The sequence below is a fragment of the Prorops nasuta genome, unplaced genomic scaffold (genome assembly GCF_024137725.1).
Source record: "Prorops nasuta isolate Cenicafe-Biocafe unplaced genomic scaffold, Cenicafe_Pnas_1.2 PNAS00018, whole genome shotgun sequence".
NCBI classification, from domain to species: domain Eukaryota; kingdom Metazoa; phylum Arthropoda; class Insecta; order Hymenoptera; family Bethylidae; genus Prorops; species Prorops nasuta.
In genome coordinates, this window is record NW_027116815.1 from 3,603,785 (window position 1) to 3,626,745 (window position 22,961).

General features: G+C 43.9%; 1 long non-coding RNA gene across 1 annotated transcript; it reads left to right on the forward strand.

Annotated features, from left to right (window-relative positions):
* Positions 1-3,183: 3,183 nt before the first annotated feature.
* LOC136779988 (uncharacterized) lies at positions 3,184-22,904 on the forward strand. The gene is made up of 3 exons (XR_010823693.1): positions 3,184-3,344; positions 11,351-11,531; positions 19,744-22,904. It is a non-coding gene; the product is annotated as an uncharacterized lncRNA (long non-coding RNA).
* Positions 22,905-22,961: the final 57 nt, after the last annotated feature.

Below are 22,961 nucleotides of genomic sequence, written 5' to 3' on the forward strand. Positions count from 1 at the left end.
TCCAATAAATCCTATGAAAATAACAATAAAATTCTACTTTCTTATACAGAGCGTCAATTTTAGCCTTCCAACGAAATTCCGACAATCCACGAGTTTCCTCAAAAGACGCAACTAGTTTTGGCGCATTAGATTTTGGCACCGATAGTCATCGGGATATCCATAGACGTTTTAATATCGCGCCACACGCCACTGCTCCCATTCCAAAACACACATTTTCGTTAAGACTTTCCGGATCAACTACGCATTTCTCTCACGCGCAAGACTCTGGCATTCGCCACGATTTTCTTTCGCCCGTGTGCAAGCCCACGCTCGCGCAACGAGGACAATTTCTGGAAAATTTATTGAAATCTGCAATAATGCCCAAGGAGAAAAAGAAGGAGTGGGGGGGGGGGGGAGAGAGGTATTGGTATAGTGGTGATGCATAGAGTAAGAAAAAGTGCACGAGGGAAAAGAAATTCGAGGAAGGAAGGAGAAGAAAAAATTTGACGAGGAGAAGAAAGGACGTATGTAAAAAAGTAGTTGAAGAGGGTGGGGGGTGGGCGAGGCAAACGAATTTAGCGAAGAAATCGAGGCACGATCGCTATAAGGATTTCGGTGAAGTTGAAAGGCTGATGTTTGCACCGCGGAAACTTTTGCACGGTCTCCTCTGCATCCGGTCTCGCTCGTCACGCTCGTCTTCTGGCGAAATCCACGTCCCCCTCCCTCTCCCTCTTGTCCCGCGCCCCAACGAGCTGCGCATTCTGTGTATCGCGACTTCCGGCCCATTAGTCGCACTTTATCCGCGTTTCCCCGACAAACCGCCGTAGTCTCTCTCTCTCTCTCTCTTTCTCCCCCCCCCCCCCTCCCTAGCAATACCTTCTCGTTTCATTCCTTCTGAAAAATCAATTTCGCCCCGATTTGTAGAGGTAAATAAAAAATTAATGAGCCTGAATATTGGAGAGCTAATTTTCATAAATGCGAAAGCAGCGAGAGAGAGAAAGAGAGAGGCTCGGATTGATAAGGTCCTGCAGATCGAGGCTTACAAAGTGGATTTTTTCCTTGGCAACGAAGCAGATAAGGACGGTGCGGCGCTGTTAATCGATCGTTAAATTTCTATCGCTCGGCCATCTCCGCGGACTTTAACGAGTTGCTCGTCTCTGGCAGCCGAAAGGAAGAAAAAAAAATTGGAGAAAGAGGAGGAATAAAGCGAAAGGGAGGAAAAAAGAAGGATCGAGCGGCAGACGCGCGAGTACATTTCATTAGGCGATCGTAAAAAGTCCCAGCGTGTCACCGAATGTCAACTCGGATCGTAGGCACCGCCATTTTATGGGACCCCGTTTTCCAAGGGGCCACCAGAGTTCATCCACGAAAAAACATGGAGAATCGAGAGCGTGAGACTTTTTTTCCTCGGTACAAACCCCGCATGTCGAGACAATCATTGGCCAATTTTTTCCAGGAAACGTGACATAACTTTGCTCTATCGATGATAATCTTATCGATCGAGAAGTACCGGAGGAAATGGAAGGTTTTGCATCATTGCGACATATCGGACGATTCGCCCAAGTAATAATAATAAGTCGATGTTATTGCGAGACGAGTCGATTTCTTCGGATCGATACTGGGATCCTATATACGATCATCATCGGGATCGGCCGGTCTCTCGGTCGATCCAGCCTATAGCTGATTAGATTAAGCCGGCTTTCCAGGAATTTCGAGCGCAGCCGCATCTCGGCGAGCGTCATTGTAGCTGCTGGTGTCAACGATCGGCACATCCGATCTCGTCATGACGAATATCAGCGGGAATTCGTCTGGCCCCGCCTCATTCTCGTCCGATCGTGACCGCGAATCGCCAAAGTCTCAAGGTCCTATACCTCTCTCGAAGGAGACGACGAGCAGCGGCAGCGAATCGCAAACAAAACCCGGAAACGAGATAGAGAGAGACGGAGAAACCTACTACGCACGAGCATCGCGTATCGCATCGGTCGAAAATGAAGCATCCGACGACGGGACGCGACGCGAGAGAGCGAGACGGGAGAGAGGGAGCTGGGACGGATGAGAGAGATCGTAGGAGGGGGCCAAAGTTGCAACGCGAGAATACGAGAATAAATTTCGACTGGTGAACCGGCCTGAAATGTAGGGGGAGGGGAGGGGGCAAGGGGTGCCCGTTCCGTCTTGCTTTCGGCTTTTTCGTTCTGGCAGAAGAAACGAGCTCGTAGCGCACGAATTACGAGTGGCGCATAAAACGCTCGCGGTGCGTGCAAACATCATAATCCCACAATAAAATCGCGCCTGATTTATCTGCCAATAAAAGCTTATTGGAAACATATGTTTCAGGGCTGCTGCCAAAACCGGTCGCGGTCCTGTTCGGGACCGGTGCGCGCACCCTGTGCCCGCGGGAGGAGCGTGGCGGGAGGGGGCAGAGAGAGAGAGAGGGAGAGAGCGAATAGTGTGTTTACGCGTGGTGCGCGCGGACCGCTCTGAATCACGCTCATGGCTTTAAATCAGACGTCGTAAACTCACTACGTCCTTATCCGTCTTTCTCCTCGCACTAACTCATGCCAAAGCAACCAGAAAATCCGTCCATCCCTTTCTTTAACCGGCTGCGAATCCTCGTGGACCGATTCGATCGAGGTCCCGAAAGAAAGAAACTTTTTCCAGACTTTTCGACGAATTTTCCCGTATATATGTTACTCGTTATTACACTCGCTTTCGTGCAGCTAATGAGTTAGTGAGATATACGCGGAGCACGAGACACAAGCTCCTCGACATACATCATAATGCAAGAAATTAATCTTGAAGATAAAACCGAATGGGCTCGTTAAGTGCGCGGAAAACGCGAAGCTGCGAGAAAGGAAAACTTTACGACGATACACGCCGGCCAAATTGATAAGGATCTTTATGCCCCTATGGGACACTTTTACCTGCTGAAAAATCAGATTTACGAGTAGAATAAATTTCAAAATTTTTCGGCGATCGCATTGACCGCGTCGCGTCGGCCAGGCGAGTTTTTCCCCTCGCCCCAGTCGGATCTCCCTTTTCTCTCGCCTCGCTCGGCATTTTTTACGATCCAGTTGCACTTGACTGTGACACGAATTCGGCAAAAGAGAGAGGAGAGTTCGGTTATATTTGAGCATCGGAGAAGTATAAATTGTTCGGTAGGCGTCTCGTTCGCGCGCAAAAGTTCACGCGCAGCGCCGGAAAATTTATGGCTGGTTGGCGAATTAGCGGCGAGGCTCCGAGAGAGTCTATGTGTGTGTGCGTTGGTATATATACGCGTGGATAGAGAAGGAGTTTCCAGGGATTTTCCGGCGAAAAGCGGCCGCCCCGCGAGATGTGTCTCGTTGCCAACTATTCCGAGAACGAAGGTGGTGGCACGGATGGCACACTGCTATATGTTTGTGTGTGTGTGTGTGTGTGTTTACGGGCGGCGCAGCGTCCTGGGGCTTGAACCCGAGGCCTTGGACTAGCCATTGACCTCGATCGTTATATCCCCGTGAAGGTGCAGCTGCTGTTCGCTGAAATTTTTCATAGCCCTTGCACTCCCCTCCGCTCTCTCACCATCGTCTCGACTTTTATCTCTTATCATACACAAACGAGCACTCCAACATCAATCTCCATTAATCCATTGGTACGCATGCACCTTTACGCCAACCAATCGTTTCTCAACTTTTCACTCAGTGTTCAAATATTTCGTTTCTTCTCCTCGTCTTCATCCCCGATATTGCCGATTCTCCCCTCCTCCCCCTCCCCCCTTCCTCTCCTCCACCCTTTCTTTTGCACACGATTTTTATCGGAGATTTATCGAGGATTTTGACCGCAGACTTTTACCTGGGTTCGCTCACCTGAGTCACGAGACGCGCGATGCACGTTTCCTCGAATTGGATAAAAAATCGATCGAGACTGTATGGTATACAGCTTCCAAGTAAATATCGTGTAGCGGGGCGTGCGCGTGTGTCTGTGTGTTAAAGAGGGAGAGGGAGAGAGAGAGCGAGTGAGAAAGAGAGGCGATCGCAGGGCATTGCGCTCGAAACACGATTCGACGCAGTACGTCGGCCCCCACAACTGTGTGTCTTTTGATCAAACTCACGTGTCATCGCACTGCAGTCGCGCTTTTTTGCTCCTGTCATTGGCTGAAAAACTCTTTGAACTCTCATTGACTACACATCGAAAAATATTTAGCTGCTATACCGACAATATTTACGATGATCTCGCGTGTACTCAGCTGCAACTGCTATATACGCAAGCCTGCTATCGATATTATTTTACTTTGCTAAAAAATTCAACGACACGTCCTCCCTCCCCCTCCCAACAATTCACATCCCACCCTATAACTCTCTCTCCCTATCGCGAGCAGGGGAAAAGCTACAGCGCCGCACCACTGAAATTTACCACTCAATTTTATTCTTAAAAAGTCATTTGCGGCCGTGTCGAAAATTGGCTGATAAAATGGACGAAATTTTTCCCTTTCATCAATAGAGCAAGCAGCAGAGGCGAGCGCAAAAAAAGAAAAAGGGATTGGGGTTAAAATGGGTAAATGAGAAAAAATAGGCTTAGGGTTGGCAGCAAATTGGTCCGTGGACAGTGATGGATTAGCTTTATAGTATACACTATATATATATATATATATATATATATTGAATAAAAGGATGGCGCGCTCTCTTTTTTTCCACGCGGGATCCGAAGGTTTTTTAGGAAAACAAGAAGAAGCGAGACGGATCGTTAGAGCAGAGAATCAGCTGACGCGGAGAGCAAGGTCGGCGCTCTCCCAAGTGTCATCGATATTATATAGAGCCGTGTAAATATTTTCAATTCGCCCCGTGAAATTCGGACTCGTGCGTCACCAGACTGGAACTCGGCCGCCGCCGTGGCGACGCGGCCACCACGGGGATAGGAGGCTAGCACTCTCTCGCGTCTCGAGTCGAGCGAGGCTTATCGACTCGACTCTCGCCGGATCGAGCATCGCTGCGATCCTGCAAATGCACTTTCACGACTCTGCCGCGACGAGAAACCCAACGATGAAAATGTCATTTTTCTCCATACTGCGCGCGCCTCTCAGACTCATCACTCGTATCGACCGAGAAATGCAACGTTTTCTTCTTTCTTCGCTGTTCGATTCACGTCGCCGCTACTTAACATTGCGCATACTCGGTCGAATCTCCGCTTCTCCGCGCGAGCACGGATAATCTATTCGTGTTTTCCACGTATAGCGGATCTAAAAAAATCTTCGGATAACCTTCCGCGGCGGTCAGGACACGTTTACGTATAGGAGCTATACCTTGGACGGAATCAGTGTAAGCCCGAACGAATTCAAGGTAACATCGTGGTTATTAATAAACAACATTAAAACCGTTCGGAACCGTTCTCGTTGAGATTGGTCGACTGCAATTTTCGATGTGTGGTCGAGAGATCAAAGCTGAAACTCGTTGTGAGAGAAAGATAGGGAAGCGGTATATTTTTATTGGCTTGGAATGATATTTTCATACGAATTTTTATGCGTCCTTCATCTTTTACGATCCGCTCTACGAGTGGAGGTTTTTTAAAAGAGAGATACAGCGAGAGGGAGAGAGACAGAAACGCTTATTTTCACAGACCGCGAACGATCAGCGCCAACGAACCGTTTTATACCGTGTCCATGCGACTCCACCGTTTTCGACCTAGAAGAATTTTCTTGAAAAATTGCTGAAATATTTTGGAGACGGTTATTGCGCCAAACGTCGTTAAAAACTAGGAGCTTATAGTTTTCTACTTTTGGATGTATCTTGCTGGCCTATATATTCTAACAAACAATCTTCATTCGTGCATGTAAATAATTAATGAGAGACGAAATATTCCAAACTAATTAGAAGACGTTTAAGAAATAAATCATTCTTTTTTATACCGAGAGTTGCGTGGACTTTGCCATTATATTACCCACATTTCACATTTTTACTCTTTTCAAACTCAGCATCTCCAACAAGAAATGTTTATTTTTCATTCGATGTTATTTTTTGAGAAGTCATTTCGTTCCTTCTTTATTACAAGTCTCTTGAAAAAAAAAACTAATTTGAAATAGCAAAATTGGAAAATACGAATAAAAGTGGCCTTCGGTTCTAATATTATTTAATTTCTTATCGCTTCCTAATATTTCATCACGATAGTGTGAATTAATTATATAACAAGAGAATTAGGTTTATTTGAATTTCAAGTCAAGTCTAATTAAAACAATAACGCAACGAAGAGAGCCTCGTAGAGCAATTTTATCCTTGACCTTGGACGATTAAGAAAAATGGTCGGATCGGTTAGTTTCCTATTGCCCCGAGCGCGAGGAACGCCAATATTTCTCATGGAGGTCTCGGTTTTGGCGACGAGACGAGCGAAACAATTGTCCGGAACGATATCATTGACCGCTCGAGAATTTCCAAAAAGAATTGACTCGGTATTTTCGTTCGTATATCACGCGAACGGCACTTATTCCTCGTAGAACGGTCTCGAGTGGAGTATACGATGGCAATATATTTCTCCGCTGGAGATTCGTCGAAAGTTGGAGAAAGAGTATTATTGTATGTATATAGTAACATGGATGGTCGCTCGTGCAATGCTCTTAATGGTATATATATATATATAGAGAGGAGATCGTGCACACTAATGGGCGACGCACACACAAATGTGATAGAGGCGTCGAATCCGTGCAGACGACCGACAGTCTATAAAAATAAAGTTGAAGGCCCAAGCTGAGCATGGCCGTAAACCGCGCTGAAACAGCGCGAAGTTGTCTGCTAGTGGGCGTCGGGAACTGACCCGCGCAACTCTACCGCCGCACAAGACGCGCTTCGTAGTAACGTCCAGCGACGAAAGGATGGGGGGGGGAGGTAGCGTCTCAATGAAAATCCACTTACCACCAAATGGGATCATTTTCTGCTTTCCTCTGGCTGACACGAGAAACGATCATCGCTATAACTCGAGAAAAACATAAGCAACTATACATATATATATATATAACATACTTATTTCCTATATAAGTCTCATGAGAAAAGCCTATTTCATATACTGGGAGAAACATTTCCCGTTCCACGGACGATTTGGCCCATCGTTCTGCTTGAATAGTGAAAAATTGGCGATGCAGAAAATTAGTGAGTCATTTGGCGTGGCATTGGTATTCGTTTTCAAGGTGTCCAGGGGGCGTGCACCCATCTTATGCGTTACAGGCTGTTTTTAAAATGCCAGTAAGTGACCCTTGCTTCGAGAAAATTCGTGACTCATTGCAAACAAGTTGCGCGCTGCTTACACTTGAAACGTCGCGTCGGGGCGCGGGAGAAATATTCATATAGCGTGTATATATATATATACCAAAGATGAAATGTTTTTTCTGTGCCTCTTGTCTGCCGTCAAGTTGTCTGTATACAAAACGTAGCTTCTCTCCTCTCCGTCTCTCTACTACGTCCTTCTCTCCGTCATCCAGATATATCTATACTCGTACACCACTGATACACCTCAGGTTTTTTTCGTATTCTCGGCCACGCCAGCCGCTTTATTTAACATCATTTTTGCACGACAATTAACTCGACGAGATCTCGCTTGAAATAATAATGAATAGGAGACGAGGCGCAAAAAAGCAGAACGCGATGGAAAAAAAACACTGCCGGAATATCTTCACGCCCGGAATCAATTTTCGCCGCTATTATGCCTGTACAAATATATTTTGCACGCGTCATTAATTATTCCTGGCCTAGAAATGGGCCTACGCTCGGTATATAAGCGGTCGTTTCGCGATTACGATTCGCGAGTGGATAAACCGGAGGGACTTGGAAAATCGCGCGAACCGAAAGGAGGAGAAGAAGAAGAAATCGAATGGGAGGAGGACCGTGAGATATGGTAAACGGTGGAAATTAAATAAGAGAGGGAGCAGAGAGGACAGGATGGACCAATATCAAAGACAGATTCTCATTTGACTGCTCGGAATGATGAGGCGACGAAAAGCAGTGGTAGTCAACGTCACGCTTAACGAAGCGCGCTACTTTTTTTTCTCAACCTCACCCCTCCCCCTACTACGCTATTCGCTGCCACAACACCAACTCGTTTACGCGCACTTTTTCCCCGTATCTCTCGCGGCTAAACTGAATTTCTACCAAATCAAAAACTGTGCCGCTATTAATCTGTAGCATTAAGGAATCGCAACGCGCGCGCGCTCTCGTTTTATAAATATTCATAGGCGCGGCATCTAAATATTCATTTATTCGACTGGATGTAAGAAGACATTATAACGCAAGAAAGTAGAGAGAATAAATGCATAATTGTACAGCACGCGCTTACGTAGTCCATTAGCAAGAGCCAGTAGATTAGAGTAAGCGGAAAAGGAGAATTTATGAACTTACCAAGAGCGCACTCGTTTCTCTTATTCCTCATCTCTCTCTCTTACGCAGCTTCTTCCACATTTTTATCCAAGAGGCGCAGGGTAAAATCAAACGAGCTATGTCCCGATGAAAATTATAGGCGCGTTGAAAATATTCGATCGATGCGAATCAATTTGGGGAAACGAGTTTTTTCGGCCAGATACATCGCAAGGGAGTATCGAAAATTATTGTATCAATGGAGGATCTTCGATAATGGAAATTGATCGGAGGCGATGCTCGGGGCAAAGAAAGAGAGCTATCGTTCTGCTTACATTTATAAATAAAAGGAGAATGAGAGTGTATCGATGCCTGGGACTCGTTTACGATGCAAATAAATCGTGGGAAGCAGCACTGCAGCGTTTAACGTTATCGATGACCCCGAGCAAGTTTTTTTCTGTCCACTCCTCGTCATCCTACTCGTCATTTTCCTTCGGGCTTTCGCAATAAAATCCAATCACGGATTATGTCCGATCGCGCATTGTGCATGGGAACATAATCGAAGCTCACCGGCGCTGCAGTTTCGATAATCTTAAAAGCGGGGCATAAAAGCGTCTGCTTTCTCGGCGAACGCGTTCGCTCGGCTCTCCGTGCGAGCGGGCCGGTAGTAGCAGTCCATTGGAGAAGAGGGGGGGGGGGAGGGGGGGGGGGTGTGCAATTTCGAGGCCACCAGATTCGCCGTTACCGGAATCGCCGCCAAGGTCGATGATTCGAGAGATCGCGTGGCCTTGAATGTGCGCGTGATACCAACGGAGCTCGCGCGAATGAAAAGAAGAGAGCGCGAGCGACTGTATTATGGGAGAGGGGGGAGAGTGTCTGTCGTGGAAGGGGTAAATCAAGAAGAGGGTTAGGGGGGGGGGGGAGGGGACAATTATCGGTCTTAACCATCGCGATCCCGCATCGGAGGAACGAGGTTGTCCCGAAAGCGGAGGACGAGCCACGCCACGCAACGCGGTGATCCGTGCTGGAAACTCGCGAAACGAAAGACTTCCGGTTGGATAGATGAGTCCCGAGGTGTGTCGGGACGCAAACCTGTTTCAACCTGTCGTGTCGGCTCGGCGGCCGGGCCGGTGCGCGTCGAGTGTCCTCCTCCGTTGGCCAGTCTACCTGCTGATTTCGTAATACGACTCTATTTCGCCGCGTCCGTTCATTCGTGCCAGCCTTGCCAAAAAGAATATCCTGGCATCCGAGAGCCTATATAACAAGTGGCGATAAAACGCCGAATCTTCGGACGTACTCCCCCCTCCGCCATCTACGGGAAGCTACACGGATTTATACGCGAGACGCACACGTATATATATATATATATATATATACACGACTGCACGGCGCCCTTGTCTCTCCGAGCTGCTTCTCTCCTCTCCCGGCCAGCGCTATAACGTTGCAACGTGCTACGCAGATTCGCAACGCAGCCCCGAAACTCATGCCAATCGATTTTTCCAATCCAACAATAACACGCTATTAAGACGTTGACCATGAGAATTTTAACATCTCGGCATTTACGAGCTGTCGTTCCGAGCAAAGCTTCGCCTCGATACTATAATCAAATGTTTGTTTTTTTGGCGTTGCGAAATCGACCCGCGTGGAAAAAACTGTCGTGATTCGAGCATTTGTCTCTGTGCATAGCGTATATATATATATATGTGTGTGTACCATATAGTACTACGTGTTTTTGTTTCTCCATGATCCGCGTGGTCCGTCCGAGCGTTCTTATTCGCGGTGACCCTGAGAGAGTGGATTTACCGATTCGTACTAGGAAGCAGCAGCACGATTTAATGGTCCTCTTTTCTTCGGCTTCTACAAGGCCAGCCGGTATAACAGCGCGAAGAATTCTATCGCGTAAAATTTGTCGGGAAAAATAAAGGGGGGGGGGGAGGGGGCGAGGACCGATGCAGCGATGTTTTGCACGATGCGAAAAGCGGGTAAGAAGCGTGGGGGGAGGTACGGTGTGTTATACATGCTGCTATATATATATATATATATATGTAATATAAGCGCGACTGGTTGACATTTGCAAAGGAGTACTCCATCGCGGATTGTGGTGCGCAGCAATGAACGTCAGAATGTATTTGTGCAACGAGTTCGAAGCGCTCCGCTCTTTCTGCGCCAACGTAATTTTAGTCAAGCCTTGAAAAAATAATTGCCAGAGCGCATGCACCGAGGAAAAGCACCTTGATCGAGCTGTTACTTTCAAACGAGCGCCATCGACCGATCTTTTGTAACTTTTCGCTCGTTATTGCTCTCCCTCCCCTCTCTAGTACCACTACCGCGCCGAGCAGTCCCGTTTACCACATTAGTTTCTCTCTCTCTCTCTCTCTCTCTCTCTCTCTCTCGAGCCTCCCAGTCCTGCAGCAACACCGCATTGTAGTAATACGTACATATATATAATATACACGTATACACTCGCACAGAATCGTCATTTCTTTCGAATCCCAATCTCACTGATGCCGTCCATAATCTTAAAATTATTCATCCTCTTTCTGGCGCGTCCATAGCGTCGTTTCAATTAACACTGGACTCTTATAATATTTACGTAAACCCAACTTTTTATCTATCCTTTATCTTCTCATTTCCCCGTTTCTTCCACCAATTACCAAGGCAATTATTCCAATAAAGAAATTCGCATGCACCGTTTCTTTGTTCAAAACGCAATAAGACTTTTTTGCATTTCCCGTTTCTCCGCCTTATCTTTCCATGGCGCGCGGAAAAGCATTTTTTCGCGTCGTTAATTATAATTCTTAGAGTCACTGCTGAATTAACAAAAATGCGCTTGCTGCTTTAGGCAAATAGCGGCTAATAAGGATCGAAGAAGAGTGTAGCTCTGGATATTTTTTTTGCATTAAAACGACAAACTTGTGGCTAGCTTCGTAGCTTATGATTGTGGACCGCAAAATAACTATGCTTGATAGTTGATGCTACGAAATCAGTGTTATTAAATTTTTATTATAATTTAAATGATATTTCATAATGCATACGTGTTATATATAAATACATATTATATACAGTTTTAGCGTAAGAGACGGCAAAACGGAGAGAAAATAGGACGATTCGTGGAACAACGATAACGCTGCAGATGGATGACGCGATCACTGGACTGGAGGGAAGGAAAAGGTCAAAATTTCGCCGGTCGCCGACTGAACGGGCCCGTGTCCGGATAATAAAAACTGATTGGACTTAATGAACAAGGTGAATTATGACGACTGTCCGCTGTAAATGGCAGACTTTTACGTGTAGAGGCGTTCGTTTATTGCGACCAGCCAATTTCCCCTTTAATTACTACGTTTTACTGACTTCTATTTGTATGCCGAACGAAACTCCAATAAAATCAAACCTGCGGCCAAAAATCACAATTTATGCGAGCTAGTATACCATAGTGCAGTATAACTGTGGACGAGAGGTATATAAAAGTAAAAAGAGGGAGGGGGTATATAATAAAATGGACGGAAGAGATCCGATTCAGGTTGAAATTGCGCAAAGTGGAAAATCAAAGGAAGAGCGAGTAATTAGCTCTGTATTATATAGTACGGCATAGTATAGTATATATACAATATAGGCTACGGAGAGATTCTTGCAAGGTCACAATAATTTATAGTTGGAATATGCAGGCTGGACGGATGAACGTATTATTATCGCACGCGAGAGAAAGAGGCAGGGAAAGAATATAACCCGTGGGAATCGAATCTGGGTGAATAGAAACAACAACAACAAAATGGATGTATAGAGATCGAGTGAAAAACAATGTAGCAAGGTCTGAAGAAAAATTGCGATGCGCTTTCAGCGCGCGTATTAACGTAAATATGGGAGGAGGATGGGAGAAGGGAAGAATTTATTAGCGTGCGCAGAAACGAGTCAGCCGGCCGTTTATAATTACAATTAAGCGGTGGGGCGAAGAGAGAATCGAAGTATACGAGATGCGTAAACAGTGCAGGATTACGGGCAGATAATCACGCGCCTATTAGCGTTGCATACAATTAGCCGATGTTTCTGCAGATTTGTCGGGTATATATACGCGAAATCGCGCAGAGCTACAGGCTGAGAGAGAGAGAGAGAGAGAGAGAGAGAACCGGTCAGATAAAACGGGCAAATTGGCTAATGAGCAGAAGCTACGGCGGATGATAATTTTCTAAGAAAACGCACGGGCCCCTCGTAAAAGCGTATAAAGCGTAGTAAACAGGCCAGTGCCAGCGGCCCGAGTTTGCTACTGCACACGTACATACGTACAGCAGCAGCGGCAGCAAAGTATACCGAACGAATGCAACGAATGAATGAAGGAACCTGGACGAGGGAAGAAGAAAAAACAAACAAACACGCGCAAAGAAAAAGAGGGATCGGGGGACAGAGTGAGAAAGAAATTAATCGAAGAAGCTAAATGTGTAAATTAAAGGAGCAAACTTGACGAGGAAACAGAAGAAGTTGAAGAAGCAAATTGAACGGCCAAGTTGAGCGGTGCACTTGATTGAAGAAACTTAACAGGCAATTTGAACGAGCAAACTGTTCGAAGAAGCTGGATAAACCGATGCAAAAAGATTTTACAGTTTTCTTCAAATTATAATCAACCGAGGAGTTTCTTTTCGCAGCGGCAGAAAAATCGTGTAATTAATTGGAAAATATAATGATTGAGGAACGTAGGGGGAAAAATGGGAAATAAGGCGTGGGGATATTGGTGCACTGTGTATTCTATATATATATACATAGTGTACATGGTACGGAGAGAGAGAGAGAGAGAGGTTGATACATCGAGGCAGAGGGTATACTACTATATATATACGCACACACGCCGACGAGAGAGAGAACGCGTATAACCCACAGATATATATATAATGTATATACACACACGAATACCAAAGCAGAGAGGGAGCTAGATAAATGCGATGTAAACAGAGTGCGGTTGATGGCAGCCCTGGCCAGCCGGGTGCAACGCCACCGCGGACCTTGAGCGATTATTTTACTGTGAACTCGACTCGCTCGGCAGCACCGTTTTACGTGCATCGCATTTACAAGTGCTCTCGCCTCTCTCACACGCTACTTTCTACCTCGCGTCTGTCCTCCTTCATCAGGCGCGCACGCCAACTTACAAGATAAAAACAAACGATTCTCCAATTTTACTCTCATCACAGTCCGAATCATTCTAGATTTCGCCAACATTATTTCCAACGAGAAATTCATCGCGGAGTGGCAAAAGGACATTCTGTTTTTATTCGCGATCAGCGTAGTCCCCATCCCCTCTCCTCTTTCGCTCTGTCTCTCTCATCTATCCACGTCCGAGCGCGCAAGAAGAGGAATGAGTCGGAGCGAGAATCGAGATATGCATCTTCGTTTCGTCCCGTGGTTCCAGGGACTGGGCATCGTCAATTTTCGTTTTCCAGGCCGAGTCCCCCCCCCCCCCCATTCCTCCTCCTCCTCCTCTTCTGCTCCAAGAGGACGGCACAATGCGCGTTAAGGATCGCGGCGACCATATCTACCTGGACCCTGGACTGGACTCGGCCGGGACTCTGAGGCCCCGTGTGTTCACCGCCGCTATACTTACAAGATTCACCGTCACGAAATATCCGAGTAGTTCGATTTGTATTCAGGAGACGGACTCGCTAAAATTGGCCCTCGAACACGTAATTATATCCACGAGGATTATTGTCCGTACACACACTGGCCGCAATTTCCCCGACCGCATCGACCATATTTTTCATTCGTTTCCATCCTTTACCTCCAGCTTTTCGAGAGGAAAAACGAAGCCGGGCTGTGTGTGTGCTGATTTGTGAGAATCCGCTGCCGTTCACCGAAGGGAAGGAGGAGTGGTCGGTGCATAATTTTTTTCCACTTGCATATCGACGGAGCGCAATTCGAGAGCCGCAGAGAGATGCATGGTCGAACTGACCGCGAAAGAGCGTGTAAGAACGATGGGTGCAAGAGGAGAAGGGAGGGGAGATGAATAGTCGGGGGATGCAGGCAGTTATAGGAGAGAGAGAGGAGAAGAAAATGGAGGATCGGGGCAGGCCTTGAACCCCGATGCGGGACGAAGGACGAAAAACTCTAAAAATATCCGTGCAAAAATCAACTCGATACGACGCAACGGCAGTTTTAATGCACGCCAGAGATACGATTCTTCAGGGTTCTCCATGACGCTGATTGGAGAACAATTACTCAATAACCGTGTACGTCGGTGCGAGTTTGAGGAAAAGATTTTTGGAAAGACTGGAGAGAATCGGTGGATTCCTCTTTGATCGTGCTAGAAGCTGCCATTCTCGGGGAGAAAAGGCACGTAGCCAACTATACATATATATATACGGCGCAGGAGACGTCCGTTTGGTTCGGCTAAACTAATGCACGCTTCACTAGCAAATGCGTTGCAGTCGAAACGTGCCACGTTCCACGCGCTATTCTAAAATCAGCTTCCAACGGACCAGGTATACCTGACGTATGTATATAATAGTGTACTATATGTATATACCGTAGCATATATCCTACACTACTATAGGACGCCAAGTTTGAAACGTTGGAAAGATCGAGGCACGTTCGATCGAAAGCGACCACTAACCTTCCCCGGATGCGAGGAACGATCGAGTCTCGCAGTTAGCACGCGGAGATGAGAAAAAAGCTGGAACCTCGGGAGTGCACTGCCTCCTCTAATGCCGCTCGTTCCCGAGAGCACGATGGGACTGCTGGTTTAATGAAGAAGATAAATGAAGAGGATAATTGAAGCAGCAACCAAACGGAGAAATTAATTGTACGAATTGATTGAGGAAAATCATTGGACCGAGACCGAATTAATTGATACGAAAATAATTCTGGTCAACTGTGTATATATATATATATGTAGGATTTTTATTGTTAATTAGCTCGGCCGAATTGAATGGTGTGGTATACAGATCCCTCTCTAGTATGTACAGCGTTTTCTCCGTTGCGTCAGTCGAAGGTTTGATACATTTTCCAGCGGACGCTTGGAAGAATTAAAAGAGGCGGAGATTAAGAAGCGAGGGAGATGATGCAGTTTTGCGACAGTCAGCGCATCAAATATCAGGGGTTTTTGCATAATTTCTAATTCCGGTTTGCACGTTTTAGTTACGCGCGTTTACTGGCGCGCTCTATCGTACGAGGATATCGTTCGAGGCGGGAATACATTACGGCGCGCGCGAGCATGAAAAAATAATAATGCATTATTTATTAACACCGGTAGACAATATACAGACGGCACATTATGCGCTTGCATTATGCTTGATAGTATATGTGCACTCGAGGCACTCTGCTGTTCTCTATCCGGCATGGCCGCCCGCGGTGAGAGTTTCCAAGACTTTTACGTAAGCTGATTTGGTAATTGATAAATAAATTAGGCGCGCCTTGCTGGATGCCCGAAAGAAATTCAATGAATTACGGCGAGCATTTTTTTCGCCATAAAAGCGCAGCTCGATAGGGACACGATATAAATCAGCGATCGCTATATGTGTATACGTATATATATATGTATATAGCACACGGTATATATACAGTTCGATTGGTTGTTAGTAGCGCACCAGTGGGGAAAACGCTAATTCCGTTTGCACGGGGTTTATTAAATCGAGTATATGCAAAAATATACACGCTTGATTCACGTCGCAGAGCTGCGTAAATATTATGTGGTTAAAAATATTTTTTATTTGCCATTCTAGCCAAGAAATGCCTGATCCCCCGGCACGTGTAATGCGAGCGTAAACACTGACAGTATCTCTAATACAGTAACGCGATATTATTAGATTCTAGTGTTTTATCTGTTGGTAGCATCTATTTCGTAGATTTTTCAGCCACCGATATTTCCGTGCGAGGACGCAAAATCGGTACACGTCCTAACGGACGGAATGAAAGTTGTCGGGAAATTCATATCGGCACCCGGACAGGCGCGATAAATAATTTATCAACATTTTATTTATATCCATTAAAGTAAAGACTTAATTTGTGGTTCGTTATTGTTGCCAAGGTCTTCATTGATATTCGCGGTGGGAAACTTGTTTGTATCCTTAACACGTAACTTGCACGAATGGCATCCGCGAAGCTGGACACATTCTATTTTTGTTATGGTGTGTTTTTCTACCCAGCAGTCACAACATTTGCATCGCAGCCTCTTACACAATTTCTTATTGCCAAGGATTGCTATAGAATGCCTCCCCCCCCCCCCCCCACCTCCCTCTCTCTCTCTCTCTCTCGTATATCCTCTGTATATTTTTCATATCATAATTATATCTTATTGAACTCTCGCACAATTTTTTCTTCGCAAACTACTCCTCTGGAATATTATACGTATACATTTACTCTTAACACGAGCGTTTAGTAGTATTGACAAATATTCATAATAATAATAATCTTATTTGGCACCATCCTCATCTCCAGTGAGACATTAAAAACCATCGAAAGTCGTTCGATCTAGCTCGGCGAGAACTTTCGAGAAAGATTTCCCTGTGACTTTGTAATATAGCAGACGCGCGTATTCCCTGGTTATTAGAAGATTGACGAAGAATAGTACAGGCTATCTCGAAAAGAATTTCGTGAGTAAGGTCAGGTGTTTCAACGCAAAGATAACGATTATCCCGTTATCTGCCAATTACTGTACAGATAGGCCGTAAAAAAAAATAAAAGCAGATTTTATCGGTTTGGCGAGTTGCATCAGAGTTTCTTCAATTTCTTCCTTCGATATAATTACAGCTATTATCATATTGAGCCATATTTATCAATTTATCGGCAACAATTAGCGAAGAAACGCACTATCCCGTATCGCCAATAATTAAGGAACGAATGCCCTATCGAAAAAGGGATAATTTATCATCATTAATCAGCAGTTTCATTCGGCACGATTATCATATCGAGAGGGTATATTCATCGCAGTGTTTTAACATACTACTTATTCATTACAGGCAAATTAATATATTGATTTATTAAAACGAATTTAGCGCTTCCATTTGGCATACTACGCGTGCATTTCATCTCTCTTGTATATGTACGTCTATGGATATGATATAGGTATCTGTATAGTATACGTACACGAGTCCATCTCATCAGTGGTTTTCTACGTGTGCGAGTTACATGCACCAAGAGCTTATAATTGCACGTACCGTTAGGCGTCTGCATAGAAGCAGATGTGCACGCCACGCGCTCCGTTTCCTCCTCTTCACTTCGCATCACTTCAATTCTCTTCTCCTCTCTTCTCACGAGCTGCTTGCTTACCATTCCTATTATAATCCTATTTACCAGACCTATCAAACTCTCCATACTCATCTCACCCAACTTTTTCATCCAGTTTAATCGTTTCGTCGAATCTTCCTCGTATGCTGTACGTATATACAGTGTGTCCAGTTAACTCGTGCCAAATCAATCAATTCATACAGTACGAGTGATTTATTTTCATCTACATATAGTCCTTGTGTGTGTGTGTGTGTGTGTGATTAAGAAATATAATTATAAGAATTAAACATTTTTTGCATAGAGAGACTTAATTCCTTTTGGTAGAACAACACGATGACCTTGATCTGTAGGTTAGACATTTGGACAGTTGGAGGACTATTGGAAAGTTTCAAAGTAGCAAATATTTAATCGTTAATATAATTGAAGAAAAACATGTGAGTTAAGAATTTTATTGAGATTAAAATTATGGTAGCTCTACATATGAATTTATGAGTTTGACGCGAGTTAACTGGACACCTTGTATACGCGCACACTGATAGTACTATTTATCCCCTTTCTCTCCGCGCCAATCCACTACTCTCAAGAGACCAAGAACGATCTTAGTGATTCTACGTCTTTCGAATCGTAAATCTTCCTATTGAAATTTACAACTGGTGCTCCGTACGCTCTCTTTAATCCTTCTAAATATTTGAGGGAAGAAGTAAAGTGATTGATGAAATTTGCAAGTAATTTTGGCGTATGGGATTTGGCTATTAGGTAAAGTGCGTTTTCCTCGAGGTTTGTGGGATGTTAAAGTAGGATGTTAGGGCCCAATCTATCCTAGATAGTAAGTACGTCGTACTTCATCCAGAGCGTGTTTACTCCCGAGTCCCGACACGGCGCATCACGCACGTTACTACTAAGTAGATCTTCCTCGTGTTTAACGAGCTGCCAGGCTTGCCTCGCCGGTATACCGTACACGTGTAAATGCTTTATATACCACTCCGTGCGCGATCTATAAAACCGTGTGGATATCTCCTCCTAGCGGACGGTATAAATTTCTAAATCGGCTTTTACGAGCCAATCATAAAGCCGACATTCGCTTTATTTATGCCCTCCTAGCAGTTAGCTCATTTCGTCTCTCTCTCTCTCTCTCTCTCTCTCTCTCTCTCTCTCTCGGAGCGATAGCCAAATTCACAGAAACTCTTAAAGTTTACTTCGTGTTAGCTGCAACATCCTCCATTTCATCGAATCCTCCGTTAGCCTTGAAAGTCATTATCTTATATAAGTATAAAACGCACCAAGGGACAGGCAGGTATACGTACACAAATGACAAGTCATGGTTTCAATTTTAAATTATTTTTTAATAATTTCGATAAAAAATGATATAAATCGGGTACTTAATAACAAGATAATAAGTATTATAAACAAGAGGACTAAATACAAATGTACAGTGGGCATTTTTAAAGTTAGTTTTTCTTTATCGTAACTTTATCTTTTATTTATGTATAGCTGAGAACTTAAACTAGAAAAGACAACTTAGAGGCGTATTTCATTTTAACGGGTAGTTTGTATTGAAACGATACAAAAAAAGAATCTTTCGTGTCCCGGCTAAAGCGCTTAGACCGAGATAAGAACGCAAAATTCTTGATAGCTCGGATGGGAGCTCTCCGCCTCTCTCTCTCTCTCTCTCTCTCGCTATAACGGGGAAGCGGAGGCTCGTATAGTCACACCTCCCAAGAAAATCCAAAGAAACGCGTATACAGTTCGCTCGCTCTAGGCTTCATTTTCATCTCTTTTCTTTTCTCCCTTTTTCCTCCCCGGACAAACAAGAGAACGCGTGAAAAGACAAAAGTGAAATACACGTTAAGACAAATAAGAAAGAAAAAAAAACAAAAGAAACGTCGTCGTTGGCCTCCCAATTTCAAAAATCGATGGCCAACTGTCCCTAAGAGTCATAATCTATGGGGAAATTGAAAAATGCATTATGTAACAGAACTTTCCCATCGATCGTGAAAGAAAAAAGCCAAGAAAACGACAATAGGCATTGCGAAATTGAACTCGTGTAAAAATATCGTTACGCTTTGTCGATCTCTCCTTACAATCTCTCTCTCCTCTTCTCCTTATTATTATTATTATAATTATAATTATAATTATTATTATTAATATTATTAATGTTATATTATTATTAATCATTAATTATCAATCCGTTTGCTTCGTTCATTTTTTTTGCGAATTTTTATTCTTACTGCCTTTTTCTTTCTTATTATTTCAGAGACTGTTCGTCTGAAGTATCGGCTCCTTGCCATGAAAAATAGACGGTCGAGATCGGATCTCTGAGAAATTTAGAAGAAACCAACGCGGTACGTCTGGCCTGACCTTATCCGTCGCCGACAAAATATTGCACTTTGGTGTACTCTGCTGAAACCCTACGCGAATTCCATACAATCTCTACGTGAAAATAGATGCTGATGAGGGACTTCCCCCTCTAACGTGTAACGCCTCTCTCGCTTCTTAGCCTCCCATGAATATCTAGAGCCCGTCAGATCTACACCAGGTCAATGCCAACGTCCCATTTTGACCACTCTCAGAGATCTACATATTTCCTCCTCTTTCTCTCCTATGAATATAAGCTCTGCAGTGAGATGGGATCGAATTCTATCGCGGAGCCAAAAGCCAAGAGACATTGATCCTTCGGAGAATGGCGCGAGAAAAATTCGCACTCTTCTCGTCGAGGATCACGCTATACTACAAGATAGATGCAAAGATGTTGGTCCCTGCTTTAACGCCGCCATAAAATTCGAACCCGCAACAACGTACACGCGATTAAAGTCTAAGGTACATGACGTATTTCTTGTATTTTTTTGTCTTTTTTCATTAATATTAAGAATAGAAATCTTAAATTGTGTTTACGTAACGGTTATGGACAACGTGTGGCTTTCCCCGATAATACAATAGAAAGGTACACCAAATGCAAGTTGTGGCACGACACGTCGCACTCCCATGAACCGAGGCGCTCGACAAAAATGCCAAAAAAAAAGAAAACGTTCCAACATGTTTCTCGAAAATAAATAGCATCAGAAGCCTTGGACTTTTATTATTTTTCCCCCTCCGCTCTCTTCTTACCCCTCAACCTGTCCACCGCCTCCTATGACTTTGCTTTTTTCACTTTTCCACCTACGACTCGGGCGACGTTCTTTTTTCACAATTGGACATATATACAGGCTAAAAAATTTATTAAAAATCACTACACACCTATCTGCCATATCGTTTACTTTTTTCATATATATTTGATATATATATATACTTTGTTTCAATCAAATCTTACATCTTTAAAAATTGAAAAATCCTAATCGTAACATATTTGAGAACCGCTGCTGAGACTTGGCTAATGAGAGAAGCTTCGCTTATCACGTATTTGAGCAGAAGTTTTGTAAGTTGTAGCTTGGGAATTGTTTGTTTTACATTGGACGCCGTCGTGCCGAGTCTTAGCAACAATGCTCGTTTTAATAGAGTCGCGAGACAAGCGTCATACCCAAAGATCAAAAAATCTCTCATCGAACGAACTGAATTTTTGGTCCAACGCGATAGTTATTTAACAATAAGAGGAAAAATTCGATATTTCCAATTGAAGAAGTGTTACGGTAACTTTTGGAAGAAGATTGCATTTGTTCCTTTTTAAATATAGTTTTTTTCGATTTCTGCTGTATCACGAGTCTCGCTGTTATTTGTTAATAGTTATATATATATATATATATATATATATATATATATATATTTGTATATATTTTGTAACATTAATTCTCTTACGACTCCTTTCTATATTATCAACCTGTCCCGCATGAAAAAATCTCGGCTTATTTTCAATCCTTTCTCCCTACCCACTGTTTGCACTTTTCCTTTTACATTTAGACAATTATTACCATATATAGATTATAAATATCTTGCTGATTTCTTTGTTTAATTTTCCGTTCAACGACTACTCGCAAATCATTCACTTTCACAAAGACAAGTAAGCCACAATGAGAAAAGTTTATTATATCTTTATAAAAAGAAACACCTATAGTCCTCACTCTGTCCTTCCGCCCCCCTCCCCTTCTCTCTCTCTCTCTCTCTCTCTCTCTCTCTCTCTCTCTCTCTCTCTCTCTCTCTCTCTCTTTCTTCCACTCTAGATCAACTTTTGTTAGATTTAACACGATATCGATCGTTCGATCTCCTCTAAAGTTACATGCCTTACACGAGATTTTCTTAGATCCTAAAATTTGCAAAAACATCCAACTAGACGAATCGCGTATTTTACGTTGCGTATATGATAGAAAATTGACTGAAAATCTTCCTTTCTCTCGACCCCATCTCTCTTCTTGTCCTATACTCCCCCTAATCAAGAGAAAACCAAAAAGAAACTTTAATTTCCTCGATCTTTGTCGCGGTACTTTCAATGAAAAGAACGAAAGAAAAACAACGAAGGAAAAACTTTGATCTCTGATCGATTGGCAGGTCATCCAGCTTATCTTCAATGTATTTTTAAAGCCAAGGCTCGCTCACGTCGATAAGAAGTTACTGGCCTTTTATCCGGTCTATGCTTGGAGGGTGACGAAAACTCAGCCTCTGCACTGAATAATCGAGGGGATGGGGAAGACCCGAAACAGCGAGCCGTCTTTCAAGAAATTGACGCGTCGTCCTAGTGAAAAAAGGAAAACAGTGAAAGAGATTACAGCTGATATGTGACGAAGCTTCCGAGAGCTAAAGAGTCTATCGCGTGTCTCTATTTTTTAATCAACGGGCGAGAAAATCTTTTGTCGCAAAAATCTGCCAGCATTGATTCACAGCCTGTCTTTTGTAATGAATTTATCGGTTTCTCGGAGAAATCACTCCGTCAAACCAATCCCAATTTGGTACACGGCCAAAAGGTACGTAATGAAAAAATATATATAAAAAAAAATGGATTGAAAGAGCAGCACGCAGACTGACCAATTTGTCAAACATTTTACACGAGGATCGATACAATCCACGGAAGCTTATCATCGAGATTCTCCTAAAGGATCAATTTGGATTCTTCGACCAGCGAGGGATCGATTTTTAAGAGTGATTTTTCCAGTTTTTTTTTTCATCAGAAATTTCTGTCTAATATGAATCTTTTACGTGTCCCAGGCGAACCTATAGCGAGATGTCCCGTTCGAGCGTAGAATCCCGAAGTTTACGCTAAAGAACTGATCGTTCCAACGTATTGCACGTGTAAATAACAAATCTGTACTATATATCAATACTTGGCCCTGTATTCGACTTTTGTACGTGAATTTTGTAACCGGAGCGGCAGGCACTGTGTTTCCTTGTCTATCGAACGAATTTTCACAAAAATCCAAATATCCCCCCTCCCTCTTCCCAAGCAAAACTCAACTGGAAGAAAGAAGAAGAAAACACCGCTTGGTAAAGAGCGCTCTCTATACAGAGTAGCAAGCAGTTGCTCGTAGCTAATAACGAGAGACTTTGTCC